The following is a 5,800-nucleotide window of genomic DNA, read 5'->3' as shown; positions in this document are numbered from 1 at the left end:
TGAGGTGGATTGATCCAGTGACTGAGATAATTGGGATGGGAGTGTCAGAGACAGTGCGATTCGCACAGGACAGAGCAGAGTTTAGGGCTATTGTACATAGGGTCGCTATGAGTCACAAGCGACTCGAGGGCACATAACAACAATATCTTTTCTAGTGTTCTACTTGGTTGTAGAATATATCTTGCCAAACTCCTTTCATACAGATCCTTTTCACATTTATTTAAGAGGAATTCTAACATAAAATATTTGTAGACATTAAAATACATATTGAATGTAGGATTGTTGTTGTACTTTGATACCGCTGAGTCAGATTAGAAGCACAGTGGAGCTTTTGGTGGGTTTTCAGAGTCAGTTATCACGTAAGAGGAAATTGTCCATTCTTCTCCTGCAGAGCAACTGGTGGCCTTCAATAATGAGCATTAGAGATTGCAGAGAGATCACCAGAGCTCCCTATGAATATAATAATCAATAAATAAATATTTATTGAATTCAATGCAGAATGTTTATATTCAGAAGGATGCAGAAATCCCTATTCATTTATTAATAGTTATTTATATTTTTTTCTTATAAGCATATACTGGTAATAAAGAAGCATTTATGTAGTTCCTTATTGGGGTGTCAGAATCCTTAAAAATTAACTTCTAGCCATTTAATAACCTCCCTTGAAGGGACAGGGTCTCTACCTTCCTTAACAGTGGACGCATACTCTTTTAATTCACCAACAGCTATGAGACCAATGAAAGAGAGTGTTTTCTACACTATGAAAGTAGGTGAAGACTGGGGTGGAGAAACGGTAGAGAAATTGTGGCACTGCTGAGAAAAGAATGAGGCAAGGTGTAGTCAGAGAAACATTAGAGATGTTGCTATGGTTAAATATGTTGATTGTTGCACTAAAACCTGGAAAAGCAGAATTGTAACTGTTTTGAGATAAAGTTTGTTGGACGAACAAGGAAACCAGAGGTTTCCTGAAATTATGCTGCTGAACGGAAACTTGGACTTTCACTAATTGAGGAATTGTACCTTGCTTCTGGTCTGGCTCGGGGTTATTAGACGAAATCTAGACTTGCATTGGGTGAAATTCTTTGCCTGCCCCACTCTCAAACTTACTTCCCTAATAAACCCCACAGCTGTGAGTAAAGTCCATAAGCCAACTATGAATATAAGATACAAATGGCAACTAGAAAGAAGTACAGGAGCATGAGGAGGTGGTATATTTGACAAAGTTTTGATGGTACTTATGCAAAACCTATGCTTGAATCAGGAAGCAGTCCTCAGACTAGGGCAGGAAAACACTGCATGGTTCAATATCAGAAAGAGAGCACTTCAGGGATGCATCCTGTCTCCATTCCTTTTCAATCTATATGCACGACAGCTCATTCAGGAGGCTGTGCTTTAGGAGGAGAAATGTGGCATCAGGATTGGAGGAAGACTCATCAACAATCTGTGTTATGCAGATGACACAACTCTGCTTGCTGAAACCTAGGAGGACATGAAGTGCTTGCTGCAGAAGGTCAAGGACTGTAGTCTTTGATATGGATTGAAGCTCAACATCAAGAAGATAAATATTCTGATCACTGGGCCAATTGGAAGCATGATGATGGATGGAGAAGAAATTGAGTTTGTTAAGTTACAGCTTGCTTGGTTACAAAATCAATACTCTTGGCACCAGTGGTCAGGAAAACAAAGGATGAAATGCATTAGTTCAATCTGCTGTCGAGGACTTTTCCAGAGTTCTGAGAAGCAATGATATTAGTCTAGAGACTAAGGTGTGTCTGATCCAGGCCATGGTCTTTGCAATTATTTGTTATGCATCAGAGACCTGGACAATGACTAAGGATGACAGAAGAATGATCAATGTCTTTGAGTTGTGGTGCTGGAGAAGAGTCTTGAACATTCCCTGGACTCCCAAGAAAACAAGTCTGTCTTGCAGAGGGTGAAACTAAGTTTCTCCTTGGAGGCTAGGATTTTGAAGCTCCATCTCCCAAACTTTGGGCATGTGACCAGAAAGGACAGATCCTTGTAGAAGGATATCATGCTCAGAAGAGTGGAGGGTCAATGCAGGAGAGGAAGACCATGGATGAGACAAATTGATACAGTAATTCAATGCAGGTAGGTTTGTCAGAGTCAGTGAAACTGGCTCATAACAGGGCAGGCTTCAGAGCTGTTGTACATAGTGTTGCTATGAGTCACAGACAACTCAATGACACATAACAACAATGACATTTGTCTGCTTGCTGCTATGGATATTACTGATAAGAAAAGTTCCTCATATGAAGTTCCTCAGACTCAGTCTCCCCTACCTTGTATCTACTCCTTTTACAATTATACTTTAGGATTCATTGTTAATGACTCATTGAATTAACAGGGTAATAGATAAATCTTAACTATAACTATTCTACATAACGTAAGTAACGCCTTGCTTTTTTACAAGCTACAAAAATGAATGATTTCTTTGTACAGCTCTGAATAAAATGTCAATCTTCAATGATTCAAAGACTTCACATATTTAGTTTTATTTTTTTAGCCAAGAATAGCATAGTTATCTCTTCTTATTCTGTCTTTATCATTTTCTCTTGTTATAAGTCATGATGTTAAAAATATCTTTAAAGAGTTAAATCAGATATTAAGATTAGCTCAATTTTGAATATATTATGTGAGAACGTAAGTTTGCTCATACATAAGGAAGGAAATGGGAACAATCGATCAAGCTTAGTTTGAATATTAATAGTAAAACTACTTGACTCTAGGGATTTAGTAGAGTGAAGAAAAACTAAGATTTTAAGAAGTTCTATTTTGAGAAACTCTAGCTCTTAGCAACTGACTATCAGTCAAATAATCAAGATTTTCTCAGGAACACAGTTTATGAATACCTAAGCAATCACTATTCGATTTTTAGATATATTTCACTGTCATAATTTGTCATTTTAGATAAGTAAAAGTGAGATGTGTCACCATTTTTACATGCATTTTCTTTTTTCTTTCTTAGATAAAAGTCACTATTATCTGAGTACTCTTTTTTGAATGTTGAGAGAGCACCAATAGGGCAATTTTTTTAAAAAAGAATACTCTAGAAATATCTTCTTCTATATATGTATTCCCTATATGTTCCTAACTCAAAAGAGACAGGAAAAAATCCTGAAATATAAACATAAATACTACATAAAGTATTTTCATTTATTTTACTTAAATTATCTCTTTCCTTTATACATGCTCACTCTTCTTTTGCTTATTCTCTCTCTTATTTCCTACTTTGAGCTTAGAATTTGTCAAATGGCCTATAAATAGGTTTAATAATTGAATTAAAAGTTATTTGCAGCTTTAAGTGTCTTGTTCAGTATTTAGAGCCATGCCTCATTATATACGGGATGCTTATAAAGATTTTAAGTTAATGTCTTGAGCAGTTTTGGAAATCTATTGTGATATGATTTTCATTCATACACTTATTCAAAAAAGCTTTATGGGCATTCAAATATACAATATGTTCCAGGAACTTCTCTAGGCATTAGTTTGAATCTTTCAAAATTAAAAAAGGTAAAGAGAAACAAAAATTACAAATGTTATGATTGGTGGACTGTGCAATTCCCTTTAATCTCCAAAGGTTTAACTGTGATCTATAATTGAAACTATTTAACTGACTAATTAACTAATTGAGGCTCCATATCTTCTCAGTTTTTTTTTAAAGGTGGTTACTTAAAATATTATCATTGTTTGAAAGATAAAATGTTAAGCATTGAAGAGTAAGTATAATGCAGCATTCAGTAAGAACTGTCATTGTTGTGTGTCAGAATTAACCTATAGTTGACCAACCAGCAGGCATTCAGAAACAGTAAATCACAGAAAGGAGATTTTCCAGTATTTTCCAATGTGAGCAACCAGTGATTTGAATTGTGATTGCAGGGCAGTTCCTTACCACTAGACCAGCAAAGCCTCCTTATAAAGAACTATTGCTCTTGGTTTGTGTGTCTTTGAGTAGGAACCAACCCATACCTGACCCTCCCAAGGGTGTTCATAGGCAATTAATAACACTGGAGATTGTCAATCATTCTCTCTTGGAGCAGTTAGTAGATTAAAAACTCATACCTTCATTATTGCAGGGCAGCTTCTTAACACTACATCACCATGACTATGAAGTGACAAACTTTACTGGGAGATAAGTGGGATTGAGAGATAAGAGATAGATAAGAAAGATAGATTTTTACTAATTTCACATTTAGTCAGGGACAATCCTTTCATAATGACAAATGTTTTGTAGGTATGATTATTGAGATAACTTTATTCAAATTTAACTTAAACTATATATGTCATAAATACATTTTTACATGTTTTCTGATATTATCTTCTCTTACATATTTTTATTTTTTGAATATAATAAAATATACCATTCATGAGTCATATCAATTATGTATCATTTACATATTAGATTTCACTCATGCACATTGTGTTTATATAATCTTTCATTTATATTTTGTGTCTGTCAAGTACATTGTGCTTTATGCAATCTTTATTTACATCATAGTTATGTGATTAATTTCTATTGATCTATGCCTATTATCACACTGTCTTTTCTATTGCCCATTGAATCTATAAATACATTTTAAAGTTAATTTTTATTTTATATTGGTTTGCATTCAAAATTCATATACAATGTATTCCATTTATACACATTGTGTTTCATATGTTCATTCATTCACGTGGTGTTTCATGTGATCATTTTCATACCCTGTGTTTTATAAAGTTAACCACCATTGATTTATGTTCACTATTAAGCATCTCTTCAGCTTCCCAATGGGACTTTCCTAATTCCTAGATTGCCCGCCTTTCTCCCACCATAATATGTGACCCCGTAATTTCCTTTCCTCCACACCCATATCAACACTGCCTATTTCTCTTCCTCCTTTGGACCCCAGTACACATTTGTCCTTATGAAACTAGTTTGTTTACTCAGAACAATGCTTTATAGCCTCTACCATGAAGTTCTGATGACCTTGTGGCAAGAAGCCTTGCTATAATCCTAAAGACACATAGTTCGAGGCCATGGTTGTTCTGCTATAGAAGGATGAACAATCTCCTCCCAGGTAATTAAGTGCCTCTAAAAACCCATTGAAGGGTTTGAAAAACTCTGAAAATCAGCTATTGGCTGATTCTATCTCAATGTTACACAACCACAACCATGTTACATAGTATTAGTTGTTGCCCTTGAATGCTCCATAGTATTCTATGTTGTGAATGTACCACAATTCTTCAATCCACTTATTCTTTGATGACCATTTAGGCTGTTTCTATCTTCTTGCTATTGTAAATAATGTTGCTATGAACATTAGTGTATAAATCTCTATTTGTGTTTCAGTACTATTTTCCTCAGGGTATATTCCTAGCAGTGGAATAGCTAGATCATATGGAATTTCTATATTAGGCTTTTTTTTGGAAATGCCAAACTGCACTACAGAATTCTTGAACAATTTTACAGCCCCACCAACAGTGTAGGAGAGTGCCAATCTTTCCACATCCACGCTACCATTTATTGTTTGCTGTCCTTTTAAATTGTGCCGCTGCAACTGACATGAAATCTATCTCATTGTGCTTTTGAGTTGCATCTCTGATTGCTAGTGAGTATGAACAGTTCTTCATGTACCTTTTTGCCATCTGAATGTCCTTCTTTGAGAAAAGTTACTGGGTCTTTTGCCAATTTTTGGAACTGAATCATCAGTCTTTTTCTTATAGAGGCCCAGTAGTATTCTGTAAACTTTTATTAGGACACCCTTGTCTGAGAGAGGATTTCGAAATATTTTTATTTTGCTTT

This window comes from Elephantulus edwardii, unplaced genomic scaffold (assembly GCF_000299155.1).
Source record: "Elephantulus edwardii isolate Elephantulus edwardi_28Jun2011 unplaced genomic scaffold, EleEdw1.0 scaffold00347, whole genome shotgun sequence".
In the NCBI taxonomy this organism is placed as follows: Eukaryota; Metazoa; Chordata; class Mammalia; order Macroscelidea; family Macroscelididae; genus Elephantulus; species Elephantulus edwardii.
Note: the sequence above shows the minus strand (reverse complement) of the source record.